We start from the raw sequence: 12,065 nt of genomic DNA, 5'->3' as shown, positions 1-12,065 counted from the left end.
TTTATTTTCTATCTATTACAATGTACCATTAAGAGTCTAGGGCACATATGTATGCTTCAAGCATGACAAGGTCATTTTCTGTCTGTATTGTGCTTTTTTACGCAAAAGGTTTACATTTGCACTCTGGCCCTTTATGCCATGATGTGTTGCATTCCATTTTCCATATGAAAAAAAGCTCCATTTGACATATAGTGCACTTTACAAAAGCAAAAGTCTTCCCATCATACAAAAAATTCCTCATCTCATCTCCTCCATCTTCTGTGTCGTCTTCATCCGCCACCTTGGTCTCGTACTCTGATACATCAAAAGCATTGTTGTCTTGTATTCCTACATATGTCAAAAGTCCAAAATGATCCAAAGCAATACATCTTTGCATAAACATGGCATTTATATTATTTTCACATTTCATTTGCATTCATTTCATATCATTTTACATTTCATTTGCATTCATTCCATATCATTTTACATTTCATTTACATTCATTCCATATCATTTACATTTCATTAGGCATTCATTCTTAAGAAAAATATGTGGCAAACATAAAGATGTCATTTTCTAAGCATAACACGTGATAAACCAACGCATGATGTCATCGTATAAAAGCCCACATAAAAAAGCATAAATGAATCTGTATAAAACATATGCATAAACCATCTCATATAGTCATCATAACATAGTTGTATCTCATTGATGTCTCAAAAAGTATCAAAGTATGTGATCATGGTTTACATCAATACTAACTGCCTATAAGCATGAACCATGAAAGGGCATAACATAAAACGAAAAAGAAAAATAGAGAAGCCCCTCTATACATGAGCATGTCAATGTCACCATGTGTTGTCCCTAGCATCGCGACCTCAGTCTGGCCTCGAAAATGATCCCTCTATTGCCAGTGGTGGCCTCATTGGCCCCATCACCCCTACACTGCTCTATGTCCTCTGTGTCCGATGTGAGTGAGATCTTGATGCACAAAAGCTCTTTACTCTCTACCCTAGTGGCACTACCCTCTCATACTGATCCCTCCAGTACTATGTCTACATATGTGCCCTGGTCATTATCATAGCCATTTTTTGGAAGTTTGAATCTCTTATGTTGCTAATAAACTCCAAGGATTCCTATACTGCCCTCTCTATCCTACACACTATGGCATCCCTCTTTGCCATAGCCTGGTCTCTTTTTGTTGTCATTGCATCTCTCTCTCCCATCACTACATCCCTCTCTACTACAACCCAGTCTGACTAACCCTAGAGACCTTTGATCACCTCCATAAGCTCTAACTAGCTAGGCCCTACTTGTACTGGTACTAGTGTCCTCCTAGTGTAATCCACTAGATCCCCCTCCATGTCCATCATAGATACATCCACACCTATGTCATCCTCATCACCTCCCTCACCACCATCATCCCCAGCCTCCCAATAGTCATCCCCATCCTCTCCCCTGTCACCACCCCCATCACCATCCCCACCGCCACTATCTCCACCCTCCTCATCATCATCTCCCTCATCCTCTCCCTTAACATCCTCATCATCATCCCTCGCATTGTCCTCAACATCCTCTCCATCCTCATTTGCCTCCTCCCCATCATCATCCTCATCTCCCCCCTCCTCATCATCATCCTCATCCCCTCCCTTCTCATCCTCTCCCCTATCCTCCTCCTCATCATCCTCCTCATCCTACTCTACCTGAGACCTTGCTTGTGGTACTAGTACTATCAGACCTATCAAGGGCCTCAGACAATGTTGTGCAAACCATCTATCATATATCGTCGTCATGCCTGCATCCACTACATCTACTACTAATCCCCATACCATTGGTTGTAACTCCTCTAGCTGTGCATAGGTCACCTATGTCCTAATAGGTGCTCCCCACTCCCGAACCTCTACTCTAGACCATGCAAATAATGCTAGACCCATCAGCACATCCTGTATCGCACCAAACTATTTGTGTACCTACTCTAGTAGGTACATCTCTATCACTAGGTGCCCAATCACTGTGCACCCTATGAGATAATGCTCCTACCTACAGTATGGTAGGTGAATATCCAAATAAACTATGTCATAGTGTCTAGCTAATGTTAGAAGTACCTCGTATACCCTAGCGATCCCTGTGCGAGTATGCCTCTATAATTGTATGCATATGGCATGTCCTCTACTAGCTCCCTCTCTATGAGTGGCCAGAATACTACAATGTGCTCATAGGCCCAAATCTGTAACAGTGTACCCCCAATACTAAATGCCAACCCACCTCTATATGCCACCTAATGTAGATAGTAGTACAACATCCCTAGCATGCATGGGCCCCAGGCAAACATAGTCCCCTCCATAATCATCTGCTCTAGCACCCGACCCTATTCAACAGGAAATCCATGTCCCCACCTACCTAGTATTAATAGTCCATAAATCACCCAGTAGAGCACCACTATCAACCACTCATGGTGTGCCACCAATAGGTCTCATCTAATCTCGTAATCTCAGATCCCCAACTCTGCATCTCCACATCCGAACAATCAATGTAATGTTGCTTGTCTAGTTGTTGGGTCATATACTACTAACTCCCCATGAATCAATATTCTCAGGATGCACCATACATCCTCTAAGGTCACTATAGCCTCTCCCATTGGTAGATGGAATGAACCAATCTCTAAGTGCCATCTCTTGGTCAATGCTATTAGTAGGGCTCTGTTGCCCCTCACCTCTAGCATAAAAGTAATATGATATAAACCCAAGACTAGCCAAGATCCCCCACTCACCAGTTGTCATTTGGCAATGTAACATTAGACTCTATGGCCTATGTCCCCTCGTCTGTAGTAGGGGCAAATCCTTCTGCATAACCATATAGCCTATGTCAACCTTCTATGACTTGGTATCCACTTTACCCTACTTTTGACCCAAGTTTGACTCTAGTTTAACTAATTTTGACTTTTTCTCAACATGTTTGACTAGGTTGAGTTATGTTTTGAACTCTTTCTAGGGTTTTGAACATGTTTACCAAGTTTTAGGTCATTTTGAGCTCATTTGCATCATTTTGACTCTTTCCCTGTCCTTTTTCCTCCATCTGAGCTAGGTTTGACTTTTTTTAACCATGATGACCTAAGTTAACCTATGTTTTCAACTCTCCCTAGGGTTTTGAACATGTGGTCCAAGTTTTGGGTTGTTTTGAGTCCGTTTACACCCTTTCAAGCCCTTTGCATTGTTTTCTATCAACATTTACCTGAGTTTGACTTACATCTACCCTAAGTTTGATCAAATTTGACCACTTTGACCAAATTTTACTACATCTAAACACTTTTTTGACATCTTCCTAGGGTCATGCTAGTCTACCCCAAGTTTTAGGTTGATCTGGGCCCATCCGGACCCCGTTCGGAGCCCCAGAGCATCCTAGGGTACAGTTGGCGCCCCCAACTACACCCATGGCACACTTGGTCATACCAAGTGCACTCAGTGTGCACTTGGGCATGCCAAGTGTGCCCACTACATAGTTGGCTGCATTTTGGGCATAGTTGGGGCGTTTTGATGACCTAACCTGGCCCTAGGACCCCTGTTAGACCCTATTTGACCCCGATTGACCCTTAAGTGTCTAAAAAGCAGGAAAAAGTAGTGAAAATTAGAACAAAGTATAGAAAAGCATAAAAAGCACAAAGAAGGCCTTGATGTACTCACTGAAGGTCCTACATCTGCCAGTTGTTGATACATACACACTCATTCATCACGATGTTGCTCCCTGGGTAACCGGTCCATTTTGCTTGCTCTAGAGCTCTTTTCTCTCAAAAGTGAAGGTGAAAATGACTTTCAAAACCCTTTCCAAGCCCTTTTATAGTTTATTTTTTCCTATATGGGTTTGCAAGAGGCCCTCTCTGTGTTGGTCGAGATGCCTTTTTGCACTCTAGAGCCCATAAATTTCACATTTTAGCTTTGATTTGCAATCCATCAGTTGCTATGTAATGCCCTACCCGAAAATCCTTGGAACAAGGATTCAATACAAGCCAAGATTTTTTTTTACAAGTATGAATGCACATGACAAAATCATACAAGGATCACAAAGATCACAACAGAAGACTTCACTACAATCTCGGCAACCAATAGATCTCTGAACGCCACTACCAAACTGACACACGCAAACAAAAGCTAACAACTACCACACACAAGATGAGGGCTCAAAGAAATGATCACTCATCAACAAAACACCAAGTTGGGGTAGAATGCAGAATCCTAAAATTTGGCTAAGTCTTAAATCTTGAAGCCCTAAAAATTGGCTAAGTCTGGATTTCTGAAGCCCTAAAATTTCCTAGAATCTTCATCTTATCTCTGAGAGGTCTGAAACCTATCTCAAATGAATCATTGCATATATTAAAATATATCTTAAGTATAAGGAATTTATAATTAAATGATATATTTTAAACCCCAAGAGACTGACTACTGAAACACACACAACTGAAATGAAAATGTGACACCATAGGGTTGAAGAACACTAAAGAGGGTGTCCAAATCAACTCTCAAAAAGTTCAGACTAGACTAAAAAGTGCCCACTGCCCGCCTGCACAGGTTTTTACAAAAATCAGGTGATACTTTAATATAGCATAGAAAAGTATCACGTGACATTTCTAAAGAAGGAGGGTGAAATTTTTAGGGACTGGGCGATACTTCTCCTTAAGGCGTGTGACACTTTAAGGGTGTCTTAAAAAATTTCTTATAAGGAGGTGCCATACTTTCCAGTATCGTGCAATAATTCTCCAAAAGGCGTGTGATAGAATCAGGGGATGCACGACAAAGTTTCAATGGGTGTGTGATACATTTTTGTGTTGCACCATGCTGATAAAATGTCACCCATAGAAACACAAAAACACTTAAGGAAAACACAAAAGGGGAAAACTAGAGAAAAACTAAGTTCAAAACCTCCACATCAAGGAGTACCGGATCCATATAGATCAAGGAGCAAAAACTCAAGTGCATAATCAACAATATGCCAAGGAACAAGAAAGAGGAACATCTATCCAACTAAATCAAAGAAATAACAAAATGTACTGAAAACAACATCGCAATGTACAAAAATAACATCACAATAACTAAACAACCAAACTAAGTACGTGATTCCTCCCAATCGTCAATAGCATCATAAGACCATTGTGGATCCTAGCCATCCCCTACGCGTAACATCCCAAGCCACTGATTAGATCATCAGTACTATTATAATAGGAACGTCAATACTAAAGCATGCTACAATATAAGCATAAGGAAATCTAACATACTAGTAGAAAAGCATAAGATAACCCTACAAATAGATAATATCTCCTATCACATGTTAATCATCATAATAGAGAATGCTTCAAATAAACTAACATCATCTAAACATGATATCCAAGCATTTCAATGAAAGCATAAATCACAAGAAAGCATACTCCAAAACTCGAAGCATCAAGTGAAAACATCCAGCAATGGCCACACTAGGATACAAGACCGTCTCTGTACACCAGTCTCTAGCAGTGGTGAAGGTAGTTATGCCTCCCAACCATGTGGCACCTGTAGGTCCACACCCAATGTGCTAATGGAGTAATGATCCAACCACAAACACACAAAAAAACATCCATGGCTAACACTCACACCAAACAGTATGATGGTTGTAACCAAGAACTTAAGACAATGCAAGGAGTACAGGTCTTGGTCAGACACTCAATAGGCTACTAAGTAGGTACTAACATCATGGAGAGTCACTTGGCATCAAAAAGCCCAAGCTCAGACTTGTGCAGATTCAACATCCCTCAACGAAAAGACTCTAGCACCCCACATTTTTATTATCTTAAGTTTTTATTACCAATCACACATTTTATTTAGTTATCACTTAGTTAAAAACTTCCTCTGGGCACAATGATCACTAAGCTAGAGGATAGAAGCCCCCTCCATATGCTACCCTACCCTACCCATTCTCATCGTATGACAAGTGCCCATGTGAATGCATACTCCCATCCCAACCCCAATGATCATAACTTCTAGAAGTACCACGGAAGATTGGGTCTCCCAAGTCACCTGACAAATGTAAACGCACGTGCTCGTGTGTGGCACACCACCATCAAGAAGATCAAAACACAAGGAAATGATGAGAACACAATGCAAAACAAAACACCCAACTGAAAGCAACTCAGGAGGACAGATTCTACACGAATCCCAAAGCCAATAAAACCATACATCATGAAATCACTCTACCAGCCTCAATCTAGGAGTATGGATTCTACACAAATCCCAATGATGCAACAAAACCAAACCTCATGAACTCACTCAACCGGCCTCAATCTAGGAGCATAGATTCTACACGAATCCTAGTGTCTACAAAACAAAAGCAAAGGTCCAAAAGAAACCATAACACCAGGTATAAAATTACTCAACTGAACATAAAGTCAGGAGTACAAGTGTGACACGCATCCTAATGCAACATAAAAGTGCAATAGTGGTCTGACTAATATCCAAATGGATCATTCAGGTCCATGACCCACTTTGTGCCAAGAAAGCTCGAGAAAATAGGGTGGCATGCAAAACGAGGTAAAAACTCCAAAATTTTGAAAAACTTCAAAATTAAAACCCATTTGGCCTTTAGGTACAAAAACCCCAAAAATCCAAAAATAATCAAGTTCAAACACTGTATGCAAAAATGGCCAACATAATAGTGTAAAACCCCAAACCCTCATCCCGAAAAATAGAAAAATGTTCATACCTAACCAACCGGGTAGAACCAACAAACAGAAATGGAGGGGAACACTAGTTCTCAATCTCTAGCCAAACAACTACCAAAAACAGAAGCAAAAATGGAGCAGAAACAATAAAACAGGAAAGCCTTATCTCATATCCATAAGGGTAAATCAGGAATCTAAATCATAAAATAAATAGCCTACAGAAGTAGCTGAAAATCACAGCAATCCAAGGTTTCCCCAAGCTGGATCCAACGAGTTCAACCTTGTGATGATCCCATGCCCATAGCTCCCACAACGAACAAAATAGTAAATCCTCATGAAGAGGATTTTGAGTTTTACTCTCAAACTTTCTAATTCAAAAGTGAGAAGTGAGGAATTAAATTCCTTTTTGGATACTTATTCACTTTTCAAGTGAGTAATCGATTAGGACAATTAACTAGCCAACCTAGTTAAACTTTGAATCGACCCAAACGAAAACAGGCTATTCCTAGAAATAGGGATTCATCTATGGAAAAGCTACCAAAAATTAAAATAAATCAATTAAAAAGCCCGAAAACCCAAAAAAACATAAATTTCCTTAACAACTTTCGCAACAATGTGAAGCTCTACATGCACAAACAAACTCGCTGGTCTAATCACATAATGTAAATGAGTTCAGATTTAATAATCACCAAAAAGTTTAATAAAATAATTAGAATAAGGATGTGTCGACCATACAAGGACAACATTGGTAAAATATGAATGGTTGAATCACTAACTCCATGTGCCACTGCCAGGGATATAAATCTTGCACACTAAACAACACAATCAAGTGCAATTGCATATAGTAACATAGCCAAAGCAATAAATGCATTAAATCACCTAATTTAACCATTTATTTAATTATATTGAATAATCTATTTACATCACTCATGTTCGCATAAAGCATAACAACGTAGGAATGAAGTAAATAACCATAGCCTTAAATCCATCACCTAACATAATCAGAGGTATGTCCAAATACCAAATAACTAGATATCATCATAAAACACACTGTCATCTCAAAATGGGATTGTCATGCAATATGATCAACTGAACAACATAGTAGTCTAAAATCTATGATACTGAAATCAAAGTATAACATCTAACCCTCAGGTCCTCTCAAATGTAAAACATAACATAAGTAACACATAACTCTCAGATCAAAATATAACAACGTAAATGTTCGTGCACATTACCAAATAATCCAAATGGATAGTCCATTTCTAGTCATTTAAGCATTTAATAAAGGTTGATTAAAGAACAACAAAAAGGCACTTTAAACACATAAGCGAACATAGTCATAAACATGACTAACCACTGCTACAGGAACCCAGTCCAGTGTAGCATGGTAATAGTTCACAGTGCAACCTCTGCACACATCTCAAGGTAATCATGAAACAACCTCATGATACCATCTCAATCCTGGTAAGCACTGGCACAAACCTCAGTGAATCAAAAATCATCTCATAAGCATAATCAAAGCAACTAATACAGAAACATACATCAAATCACCTCTACGGTATAGACCACTCATGGTCACAATCATGATCCCACCTCAAGGAGAGATCAACAAGGTTGCATCCATCAGGATGACTCATAGAAGTCAAAAGGGAGAGGCACTACATGCTATGGTCTTATCTTCTCATTGTCGATGAAATTGACCTATCATATGCCTATGTCGGTCAATTTCTCAAGGGGGTACAAATATATATCACCATTACTGGGGCATGTTGTTATGTCTTTTTTGTCAGCATTCTTTGACATAACACTCTAAATCATATTGTATCAAAGAGGGGCAATGACTTGTTAGTAATGGTAGGAAAGTTTTGAAGAGAAAGGTGTGCAGATTATACAAGGAAATCTTAAACTGCTACACCACATACAAAAAAGTTTTGAAGAGAAAGGTGTGCAGATTATACAAGGAAATCTTAAACTGCTACACCACATACAAAATAATGTAAACAATTTGGTTGCTATATTGAACCAGGATTTTGGGTTGATGGACAAAGTACATACTTGGGGTAAAGACCTGCAAGCATTACAATCAATAAAGGGTCAAAGGTATCAGATGTTGATGAATTTATATACTATAGATGAGTTAGATAAGATAGATGATTAGATAGAGAAGATTGTAGATGGTAATAAAGTAATAGAAACATTACATGTGGATATTCATAAGCTCAAGGATCAATGCTCTAAATCCATTTTTGAAGGCTTGTCAACAATGGTGGGAAAGTTTTGAAGAGAAGGGTGTGCAGATTATACAAGGAAATCTTAAACTACTACACCACATATAGAATAATGTAGATAAGTTGGTTTCTATATTGAACTAGGATTTTGGGTTAATGGACGAAGTACATACTTGGGGTAAATACTTGCAAGCATTACAATCAATAAAGGGTCAGAGGTACCGGATGTTGATGAATGTATATATTGCAGATGAGTTAGATAAGATGGATGATTAGATAGAGAAGATTTTAGATGGTAATAAAGTAATGGAAACATTACATGCAGATATTCATAAGCTCAAGGATCAAGCCCAAGAGCATACTTTGGAAGCAGAGAGACATTACAGTGATGCTTGCCTAGAGATTTTTAAAGATGATTCAAGGGATAAACTAATGACTATGCAAGTATTTTTTGAGAAATTTCATAAGACTTTTGAAGAAGCTTCCATTGATGAGGATATTAGATAGGCATTTGAGACCGAAGAGGCATTATTAGAGTTGGATGTGAAATTGGGAGATTTTGCAGACTCACAAAAAGGTGGGCAACTATCAACAAAAAGTAAAGGATAAATATGATGCTTTATATTTTTTGGATGCAACCTAAGTGATAGATATTATAGAGAAATTCAAGATCAAATACCCAGACATAACTCTGGTATGAAGGGGAACAAAACCCAGAAGCTAGAATTTTAGTTTTGACACTTGGTAAAATTTTGCATTTTTTGAACCTGTCTTCCAAGGTGCGTAAGGTGTGCTTCTCCCAAGGTGTGTCAGAATTTTTTGAAGAAGTTAGAGGTGTGTTTACAGTTAACTATCAGTTCCAAATTTAGAGCTTTTCATGCATCAAAAATGCATTATGACAATAGTTTAACTCCTACAAACATCTAGAGAAGGTTGAGCTTCTATTTTTGGCATCTCCAGAGACTCCTACATTGTTTGATGGCTTTCTTCTTCTTATTTTCTCATGCTTTCTTCATTTTAAGACATGTAAAGGATCATGCACCTATTAAATAATATAAAAAAGGGTGGAGTCCTACTTAGCACTCATTAGAGAGTCAGTTTGTACATAAATAGATTGGTTTTCTTAGTTTAGAAACATATGTTTGCATAAAGAGATCTCTCACTCTCAACAGAATTAAGGAGATGATTCTTATAAATTCAGGAATGTAATATGTATTCTAAGCCATTATTTTGATGCAAAAATATATGCTATTGGTGCTCTAATTTAGAGTGTAGTTATTCTTGCCTAAGTGTGTTATATTTTGTGAATGTATGCTCATGGAGTGTAATAGAGCCAATAGTTTTGTTGTGTTATTTTGATTGAGCAATCTTTTAATTCTATTATTTTCCATGTGTTTAAAAATTTCACTGACATATTTAGTTGGAGAAGAGATCACCCTATTGTTCCTGCATAGCTTTTTGTCTTGCATGAGCACACTTTTCGTGGCCTTGTGATCTGATGAAAAATGAAACATCTTAAGGTCATTGAATTCCCATCGACAGTTGCATCAGTGGAATTAAGGAAGCACTGCTCCTATTTTTGTACCGATCTTTTCAAAGGCTTAACTTGTAGACGTGTTGGTTTTTATGGCTTATGTCTATTAGAGATTTACTTTTTCAAGTTATTTTCTTAAACTTCTTGTTACCTTGTCTTCGTTATTTGCTTTTACAAATACTTGGTTAATTTAGGAATTCATATTGTTGCATAGTTAAAACTGATTCATTATAAATAGAAAAATACAAAAATATAATTTTTTTTGTGTGGTTACTTTTTTTGAGATAACAAGTAGATTTAACATCTTATCTAAAATTGGTTGAACTAGAAAAGGCCTCCTAATGAACACTCACATTTATCCTCTACTAAGCAGATTCCAATAGATCATAAGATCACCTAGAACCTTGGATTTGATATTAGATTAGCTTTTCAAGAGAGGAGTTCGAAAGGATTCCTTCCATTAAGCATCATGCAAAATGATAGCTCAACAAAACCCAATCATGTGGTTAATCATGTTGAGTCTCAAACTTAACCTTTAGTTTTACATTTACCTTAACCTAAATCTTCATGTTTATATCACATTTTATCATTCTAATATGTTTAAAGTATGTAATGGCCATCTTTAATTACTGCTAGGGTTGCACATGTCCCTTCTCGTGATGTTTTGATTTATCTCTCTCCCTTTGCGAATGTTATCACTAAAGAGCATCATTTTATCAAAGAATTACATAAGGATACCTACAACACACTTAGAATTTGGATTGAAACTTGTAATATTTTTCTTTGTCATCCTCAATCTTTTATCAATCTTCCTATGACTCTTTTCAATAAGGTTGTTCATACTACCTTTGTTTATGTTCCTACTTCTAATCAATTTCAAGTTAAGCTTAGTATTTTTTTTGCTCTCTCCATGCAAGTCATAGCCTCTCCTATTCACAAGTACATCAAATTTCCTCACACTAGACAAATTTTCACCATTAATCATTCTCTTCATAAACTCTCATATCCTCAAGATGATGTCAAGATAGATTTCTATTGGTCATCTCTCCCTAAAAAACTAGCTAATTGTCCTAATCATCTTTATTAACCCTATTAGAAATATAAAATATAAAATATTTTGGATCTTATCCTTCCTAAGGTTGACCCTCCTATAATTATCTTACCTACCCACCTATTCCTCAACCTATAATTCCAAAACCCATAGTTGTTCCCTCTTTGGAACCTATGATCGTTGATCCTAATCCTTCAATTTTATCTCATAAAACCATTTGCAATCAAAATTCTTGTAAGCATCCCAATAAGTATCAAGCTAAGACCAAGGCCCATGCTCCTACTTCTTAAATTGTGTCTTCATCTCAACCATTGTCATCCTTTGATCAACCCATTCTTGAGACCTTGGAGGAAGCTAATCATAGTAACAATATGCAAATGGATAAACATGATGATTCTATTAATATTTTGGATTATATTAATCTTGATATGGAATATATTCATCATGATTATTTTATTGATAATGAACATGTTAGTGGTGATGAATGGATTATGATTTGCCTAACATTATTTCTACATAGTTAACACTCACTACTAGTTCCAAGCATAATGACTCCTACTAGAGTCATTGCTTGGATTTGGTTGGGGTTCC

The sequence above is a fragment of the Cupressus sempervirens genome, chromosome 11 (genome assembly GCF_028749045.1).
Source record: "Cupressus sempervirens isolate cs-2001-9-10 chromosome 11, ASM2874904v1, whole genome shotgun sequence".
In the NCBI taxonomy this organism is placed as follows: Eukaryota; Viridiplantae; Streptophyta; class Pinopsida; order Cupressales; family Cupressaceae; genus Cupressus; species Cupressus sempervirens.
Note: the sequence above shows the minus strand (reverse complement) of the source record.